This window comes from Adiantum capillus-veneris, chromosome 26 (assembly GCF_014529385.1).
Source record: "Adiantum capillus-veneris isolate H3 chromosome 26, ASM1452938v2, whole genome shotgun sequence".
NCBI lineage: Eukaryota > Viridiplantae > Streptophyta > Polypodiopsida > Polypodiales > Pteridaceae > Adiantum > Adiantum capillus-veneris.
This window is the reverse complement of record NC_140956.1, coordinates 78111266-78120585: the sequence shown is the minus strand read 5'-3', so window position 1 is coordinate 78120585 and position 9320 is coordinate 78111266. Positions and strand designations below refer to the sequence as shown.

Below are 9320 nucleotides of genomic sequence, written 5' to 3'. Positions count from 1 at the left end.
GTAAGTGAAAATTTCTTTTGGGTGGAAAAAAAGGAAACCTTGAGCTTGACACTAAATGGGATCAGCAATTGAAGGCGAAAGCACAAGAGGAAAGCACAAGAGATGGTGAGAAGCATACATCTTGCAGTGTTGAACCCAACCAACATGATATGGATCAAATCCATGAAGTACTCCGTATGACTCCTATGCACTAGCCACTTCATTTGCATTCTACCCATGGGGTATGTTAAAAGTACCACTTGCATGCAAGACACATGTACCAAAATAGCGTGAATAACACCACTTAATCAAGCTTCGCATGCATGCCATTAATGGTGTAGATAAATAATAGCCCACCAGCTCTTCCTTTGTATAAAAAAAAGTCTTAAAAAGTTTATATTATGGTGTCCTTTGTTGAATACAAAAGGAAGGATGCTTAAAACTCAGAGCTAGGTATCTCAAAAAATTGGTTTTGTAAGGACTAGTAGGTGAGGAGGAATTATGACTTAAAAGCGGTAAGACAACTACGACAATTTTTCTTCCTTGTATGCTACACTTTTGGTGTAGTCTTAATGCTATTGCAACATGGAGCACCATAGAAAATATGCATGCAGCACTGTCAATGGCTATTTTTTAAAAACACGTCGTGTATCCAAGGATTAGTGTTCCAATATTTTTCACGAATGAAGAGACAAGGACCAAGGTGTCCAGTGAATGACAAGAAAGGATATATTTTTTGTGTGCACTCCACGCATTACGCATTGGATAAAAAGAAGACAGCCACTGATGAAAAAAATGAATCTTCTTCACCAACATAAAGAATCAATTCAAAGAAGATAACTTGGATTACACAAGTGGTGCGATCTACTTGATTATAAATATTCTCGATACTACCTAACAAGGTTGAACTCATGTTAGACGAGCATATGCTACAATCATGGGTTGAACTCATCTTGGGAAAGCTCGACGAAACCTACCAGTTATCAGGGACAAACTCACGATGTGCCCAAGGGGTCCACCTTTCAAAAATACCTATAGCACATGCACTCTGGGTAATTATGAAACCCCTCTTTACACACACTACACAATTAATGAAAAGACACACACACACATACACACACACTCCCTTCAACATGAACAATAACAAAATTTCATGCAACAAGGCAAGAGGTATATGTACATCCATGAAAAGGACAGTGTTTTCTTTTAACACATATAGTGGTGGGAGCAATGCTCCTTCTGAGCATCAGCCATGTATCATGATCAAGCAAGGGTGCCATACCATGTTCTCACGAAGAGACTGCCCGGCGCGCAAAGGACAGCTTCGTTTCACTCCAAAGGGGAATCGACTTGGTCTACAGCTCGCTTGAAGGAAAGAATGTCGTATGGCTGAGACGCTTGCTTCAAGGTGGGAGCGTCATCATCGCCGTCAGTCGGGGCTATATCACCTGCAGGCGGTGCATGAGGGCGCTCCTCTTTCATGGTCGGCTTCTCTGCGCGCTCGCAAGAGTCCCTCGCTCGCTCGCTCGCTTTCTTTCTCGTTAAGCCACGTCGTAGTTGCCTTCCACTTGACAATTTTCATGTCCGCCGGACATAACTGATACAGATAGCCTGCGGCATGTCTCGGTGGCGTTCCGGTTGAAATCGAGCAAAGCAAAGGCCACCGGTTTCTTGCGCACATGCAGAGCCATTTGCCCCAAGGAAACATTGCGCATTAACTGCGGCTGCCTTTTTGTCGTTCACACAAGGCTTGGAGACGAGTCAGCTTGCTTCGCACCACCCAAACGGCTCTTCATCGTTGTGATTGGCAAGGTAGTAGCTCTGAGGTTCCGATGCAAGTGATGGAAAGCACGGTGGTTTAGTGCAGGGGCGTGCACCGCTGTTGGTGGGCGTACAATGGGTTTTGCAGATGTTTTGTCGATCGTCGGCTGCATGTGCGTGGGCTAAGGCCCCTGTCAGACATAGGCGGATGGACATTGCGAAAGCTGAGTTGGACCAATCAATATAGGCGCCATGGTCGAACTGCAGTCACATGCATCCGGTGGATGCACACAGCAAAGCTGAGCTGGCTTGTCAACTCATGACCGTTGCTCAAGAATGATGGGCGACCCCCCCACACCGCCCTCCTCACGCCCAAAGCTGGAATCGCTTCTGAGATCACTGCTGATTGGCTGTGCAGGCTATGGTTGCTGCGGGTGTGTGACTTGCATCCCGGACTGCGCAAGAGAAAGGACTACCACCCAAAGGCTGCCAGTTCAGTCATGGTCGTCGGCCATGTGTGACAAGGGCCTAAGAAGGTCATTTGGACGTTGGAGGAAGATCACTACATATTTGGTGTAAGTGAACTACCAAGCCTCCTATAAGGCCCATGTCACATGAGGGCGACGGACGCAGCCTTCGTGGCTAGCAATGACCGAGTGCTTTTTGGACGAGAAAACACCATGTCCGTCAGAGCAGTCACACAAGGCGGTCGCCTTTTCAACAAAACCTGATGAGTTATGTGCGCATCTACACTTTGTGTAGGATGGGCGAGGCTAGGCAGCATAGACCCCTCGGTGGCGTTCCGGTTGAAATCGAGCAAAGCAAAGGCCACCGGTTTCTTGCGCACATGCAGAGCCATTTGCCCCAAGGAAACATTGCGCATTAACTGCGGCTGCCTTTTTGTCGTTCACACAAGGCTTGGAGACGAGTCAGCTTGCTTCGCACCACCCAAACGGCTCTTCATCGCTGTGATTGGCAAGGTAGTAGCTCTGAGGTTCCGATGCAAGTGATGGAAAGCACGGTGGTTTAGTGCAGGGGCGTGCACCGCTGCTGGTGGGCGTACAATGGGTTTTGCAGATGTTTTGTCGATCGTCGGCTGCATGTGCGTGGGCTAAGGCCCCTGTCAGACATAGGCGGATGGACATTGCGAAAGCTGAGTTGGACCAATCAATATAGGCGCCATGGTCGAACTGCAGTCACATGCATCCGGTGGATGCACACAGCAAAGCTGAGCTGGCTTGTCAACTCATGACCGTTGCTCAAGAATGATGGGCGACCCCCCCACACCGCCCTCCTCACGCCCAAAGCTGGAATCGCTTCTGAGATCACTGCTGATTGGCTGTGCAGGCTATGGTTGCTGCGGGTGTGTGACTTGCATCCCGGACTGCGCAAGAGAAAGGACTACCACCCAAAGGCTGCCAGTTCAGTCATGGTCGTCGGCCATGTGTGACAAGGGCCTAAGAAGGTCATTTGGACGTTGGAGGAAGATCACTACATATTTGGTGTAAGTGAACTACCAAGCCTCCTATAAGGCCCATGTCACATGAGGGCGACGGACGCAGCCTTCGTGGCTAGCAATGACCGAGTGCTTTTTGGACGAGAAAACACCATGTCCGTCAGAGCAGTCACACAAGGCGGTCGCCTTTTCAACAAAACCTGATGAGTTATGTGCGCATCTACACTTTGTGTAGGATGGGCGAGGCTAGGCAGCATAGACCCCTCGGTGGCGTTCCGGTTGAAATCGAGCAAAGCAAAGGCCACCGGTTTCTTGCGCACATGCAGAGCCATTTGCCCCAAGGAAACATTGTGCATTAACTGCGGCTGCCTTTTTGTCGTTCACACAAGGCTTGGAGACGAGTCAGCTTGCTTCGCACCACCCAAACGGCTCTTCATCGCTGTGATTGGCAAGGTAGTAGCTCTGAGGTTCCGATGCAAGTGATGGAAAGCACGGTGGTTTAGTGCAGGGGCGTGCACCGCTGCTGGTGGGCGTACAATGGGTTTTGCAGATGTTTTGTCGATCGTCGGCTGCATGTGCGTGGGCTAAGGCCCCTGTCAGACATAGGCGGATGGACATTGCGAAAGCTGAGTTGGACCAATCAATATAGGCGCCATGGTCGAACTGCAGTCACATGCATCCGGTGGATGCACACAGCAAAGTTGAGCTGGCTTGCCAACTCATGACCGTTGCTCAAGAATGATGGGCGACCCCCCCACACCGCCCTCCTCACGCCCAAAGCTGGAATCGCTTCTGAGATCACTGCTGATTGGCTGTGCAGGCTATGGTTGCTGCGGGTGTGTGACTTGCATCCCGGACTGCGCAAGAGAAAGGACTACCACCCAAAGGCTGCCAGTTCAGTCATGGTCGTCGGCCATGTGTGACAAGGGCCTAAGAAGGTCATTTGGACGTTGGAGGAAGATCACTACATATTTGGTGTAAGTGAGCTACCAAGCCTCCTATAAGGCCCATGTCACATGAGGGCGACGGACGCAGCCTTCGTGGCTAGCAATGACCGAGTGCTTTTTGGACGAGAAAACACCATGTCCGTCAGAGCAGTCACACAAGGCGGTCGCCTTTTCAACAAAACCTGATGAGTTATGTGCGCATCTACACTTTGTGTAGGATGGGCGAGGCTAGGCAGCATAGACCCCTCGGACACAAAGCTTCGTAGCACGCCCATGACATGGCTTCCAACTCACTAGAAGGGAAGCTTGTCCACCGCTGCTTGTGACGGACATTACTCGGGAAGGCGAAATGCAAGATTGGTCCAGCTCACTGCGGTGCATGGCCGTCCGGATATGTCTAACAAAGGCCTAAGATCAAACATGCACACACATTATCATGCAAACCTAGGCTTCCTCATGGTGCTTTTTGATACTCACCAACGCCCAAAAACAAAACAATTGAAATAGAGAATTTAGGAAGACAGTAGGGTGGCACGCGTGTCTCATGAAGCGGGATATCTCACTTTGTGAAAAGGAAAGGCAAAAGAAATCGCGAAGTTGGCCTTGACTAAACCAGTGCCAAACTCACACAAGCAGGTAAGTGCGGCACTGACGCGTGGCAGATTGCTGGCGAGGGGCGATGGGGCACACTTGTTTTTTTTAATGCTCATCGGTCACCGCAGGGAGCAAGGAATTCCTCTTGCTATGACAGTTAGCGCAGAGAATTTCATTTGACGAGCAAGGTTGTGAGTTCGATGCAGACTTTTGACATTTGAAGGAATTATCGACCCTCGTAGTTGATAAGGAAATTGAGATCTATGAACCATCTAGGGTAGTAGTAAAATAGGCATGTTCGAAAACATTGACGTTGTTTTTGGTTCCGAAGGGTGTCTCTTGGATGAAAATAGCCACATTTCCATTGCTTCATCTAGAATAGAAAGCTCCTTAATGTAATTTCACATTCTTTTGTGAGTTTATAGTGTTATATAACTTTCCATAGTAAGGGATATACTATCACAAGAAGATTTAGAAATTTTCTCATGTAGGAAAACGGAGTGTTTTTCATACAATGCATAATTATCATCATGAGCTTCTGCTCGACAGGCACCGCATACCTAGCTAGGTACGATTGGGGGCAGGGGACCACCGCCCCCATACAGTGCATAACATTGTGAGCTTCTGCTCGAGAGGGACCGCATACCTAGCTAGGTACGATTGAGGGCAAGGGACCACCGGCCCCCCCACCAGGCCGGTGCACAATGTTGAGGTAAGTCACAATGTGGGAATTATTGTGAGAATTTGTCCAAAACTTCTTGTGTATGTTTGTGTTTCAAGTTATGGCCTATATATGAAAAATTGCATGTGTCAATCTATTGACAATTCTTTTCCTTTAATGAATTTTTATGCATCTAGACGAAATATGAACACAAGTTTAATGATCGTGTCTATGGATTCCATATCATATAAATTCTTCTTAGTTTTGGGGCGACTAATACCCCATAGAGTGAACAATGCAACGCTCAGGTTATATGTCGATCTTACTAGAATCAACACCAAATCGGTGTACCAAATTTCTTGAAGCTGGTCTAATTAAAGGGTATCTCATGAGATACCCTATAGGAAACGAAATAAAAAAGGCATGGGGTCGACCCTTGGCATGAAATCAAAGTGAGTGGGGTCTCTCTGTGTGTGTGTGTGAGAGAGAGAGAGAGAGAGAGATGTCTAGCCGATTTTGAACAATTGGTTAAATTGAGGAATCTCGAAAGGATGCCTTACATGGGGGGCAAGGGAAGCAAGAAAGAAGAGGGTCTCCAATGCTCTCTCTCTAGAACCTCAGCGGGCGGCTATTGCTCCGTGTCTCGAGCTTTCTGGAACTCTCTCTCTCTCTCTCTCTCTCTCTCCTACTAGTATGGCGGTGGGCGGCTTTTTGCCGACCTTCTTCTCTATAATAGAGTTTGCAAGGAGTGCGACAGAGAGCTTAGGGAGGGGTGGCATAGGCGTGTCGTCTGTGGGGGGACGGTGGAATAGGCACATGTCTCTCTCTCTCTCTCTCTCTCCCCCCCCCCCCGTGAGCAGCTAGGCGACCACTCGTGGCTCTTGCAGGTCAGCGCGAGGTGAAGGACTGAGGTGGGGTCGTGGCTAGAGTGTCCCACACTTCCAAGCAATAAAAATAAAGCCTTAATCTCTCTCTCTCTCTCTCTCTCTCTCGGTTGTGGGCGACCGCCTGTGGTGGCAGAGTTGTGGGTGCGTAGCCCAGAAGGGGAGTTGGTGAAGGCAGCAAGGGGGACACAGAGGCGCATGATGAGGGTGGGCGACAGAGCTGTGGGTGGGCCACGCTGAGGGAAAGGGAGCCGTCTACACAAAGAGCGCTCTCTCTCTCTCTCTCTCTCTCATACTCGCTCATTCTAAATTTAAACCCCCAACTAGCCAGATACCCTCAGGATATTCTCTCTCCCTTGTTCTCCCTCCCCCTAAAAATCCACGTCATTCCCTTTGCCTCGCACTGCTTTCTCTCGTCTCGTCGGACCTGCGAGCTCTGCAGAATGAGCGAGTATGAGAGAGAGAGAGAGAGAGAGAGAGAGCTATGCTTTGCGAGCTCTGCCTGCTCTGTGTGCCCTCTTGCAAATGTTTGCCCCAGAGAGAGAGAGTTCGGTTCCGCCTGCACGAGCGAGCAGAGAGAGAGAGAGAGAGAGAGAGAGAGAGAGAGAGAGAGAGAGAGAGAAGGGCAAATATTTTGCCATATTGCACAGAAGCCAGGCGACCTACGTAGACGCCGCACTGACCCGAAGTGCCGAGGTAAGACTCGGGAGTAGGCGATGAGAAAGGGCACTATGTGTCTTGCTCTTTGTCGGTGTAATTGGTCTCTCTCTCTCTCTCTCTCTCTCTCTCTCTCTCTCCGAGGGAAAGGTGTGAAGGGGGATGGATCGAGCTATAAGTGGTTGCTGCAGAACAGAGATGGGCTAGGTGTAGGACAGAGAGTGGCGGTGAAAACCAGCTAAAATGTGTTTCCACTTAGCAAGCAGCAGAGCTGGCCCGACTTCTGCATGCACCAGCGATGGAGAGGGGCAAGGCTTGCGCAGAGCGATGATCCGAACATCTGGGGCTCCTTTTGCTTTCCAATTAAAAGATTCCTTGAGAGATTTGCTTGCATGACAAGCATCTGCGGAGACTAAGACAATGCATGTAGTTACTTCTCTATGTTGCAGACGGAGCAAAGACAGTGCGTGCAAAATCCAGACCTACGGTGGGAGGGAAAATCCACAAGGCGGCTTTGTGGCTGCAAATGCCCACACCCTATGCATGGCCTGGAGGCGGATGAGACCACGCGGTGGTGTACTGTGATAGTTGATGAGACTACGCAGTGCATAAGGTTGAAGCCAGATGGGCGGGCAATCACTGCAAACTAGAGCGAGAGAGGGAGATGGGGAGGGGCAATTGCACACAGTGGGCGTGGGCTATGTGGGAACGACTACAAAAAGGAACTTTGCTTTTTGCAAGAAATTTTTGGGTTTAATTAATTACTGATTGTAGAATAGGGCCAAACTAGGTATTAGTACTTCTATCAAGTAGGTACTAATTTGAAGAATGTCACACTTTCTACGGGTATGTATGAATGCAAACGACAAAAGTGTGCCACAAAAATATATACATTCGTGAAAATAATGAATGTATCCATAAAAACATTGGGGATATGTGAGTAGAATGAGGATACTATGATATTTTTTGTATGTCTAGAATAAAAATTATGAGGCTTCGACAACATTAAATTTTTTATCGAAGTTTGTGGTAAAAGCAGATTGGTGGTCTAGCAAATTTCCTAAAATCCTGAACATGAGATTGACCTACAAAATTTGATGTTTTTTGTAAAATGTAGGAGGAGATCGACTTTGGAAGCCTAACATGACCAAGCAATGACGAATTTTGAAGATTACTTACTTTTACCGTTTGGAGTGGATAGCTTGGCAGTGGCACAAGAGCAGGCACTTCCTTAAACCTCAAACCAAGGAAGTGTACTATACGTTAATGTATTCAAAGGTGTGATTTTCTCCACTTAATAAGGAGTGGGGCAAGCATTGGCCGGAGGCAAGATGGGAGTTAGTTGTGAAGAATATATGGCGCCCACCGCGGCCGAATAAGATGGAGGTATTCGTGTGGAAGGTTGTGTGGGGAGCCATGTCGACTGTGGTGAAAGTGTTCCAAATTAATTATACGGAGCACTTTTTGCCCCTCTCTGCCACTCACAAGCCTCTCTCTGGCTGAAGCTAGTGGCGAAAACTTTCCTTTGACTAGATATATGGTGTTGTGGCCATTGTGGTCACCACCAGTGTGCCATGCTGATCTCTACTATTAAATCTTTATTACCATTATCTCTGTCTAGCTTGCCTTTGCCGTTGTCTCTTTGTGAGTTCATGCTTTTGTCTTTGGCTTCAACTCTCGAGCCAATCAAAGCGTCGTAACTTTTATAACAATGGTTGTCGGACCTCGTGGGTACCGAGGAAGCTAACTGAGTACTGATATTGTCGTCCTTGTCAAGCTTGTCGTTGCCTATGTCCTCTAGTGAACTCGTCCATTTTATTTTCGCTTCACAACCTTGAGCCAAACAATTTGTCAGTTTCCTTGGGAACTTTTGTCGAGCATAGGCCACTAAACCAGATGGTTGATCTGCTATCCATAGCCATTTGTTGTTTTTGGTCGATGTTGATGGTGCTTGAGCAAGGGAGGGTCATATTGAAGTTGCTTGATTTGGAAGTAATGGGTTTCTTCTGACACTTCAAGTGGTGGCCGCACAATCCCAAGCCGCTTCACTAAATTCTTTGAGGCTTCTGCAAGCCGCCTTCTTAAAGTAGATGCTCAAACTCTCAATAGATTGTGAGCTTCGAAAGCCACTCCTTCCAAGCCGCTTCAAAACACCTTCGGGGCTCTTGCAATTCATCTTCCCAAGAGAGGTCCAAAAAATAGTGGCCCTCGGGATTCTCTTTCACCCCTCCCAAAACCAATCAAAAGAAGATAAGGTCCCCCTTGTTGGTTGAGTCAACAAGCAAAGGTAAGTGGGGAAAATTGTTGGCAATGAGTAGGGAGGTACGAGCAACAATGTTTTTAATTGATGTCTACACAAAGGGGAGAGGAAGGGAACGTCG

The 9320-nt window shown here is 48.1% G+C and overlaps 1 long non-coding RNA gene across 1 annotated transcript; it reads left to right on the top strand.

Annotated features, from left to right (window-relative positions):
- Positions 1-6315: 6315 nt before the first annotated feature.
- LOC147423697 (uncharacterized) lies at positions 6316-8686 on the top strand. The gene is made up of 2 exons (XR_015186657.1): positions 6316-6978; positions 8057-8686. It is a non-coding gene; the product is annotated as an uncharacterized LOC147423697 (long non-coding RNA).
- Positions 8687-9320: the final 634 nt, after the last annotated feature.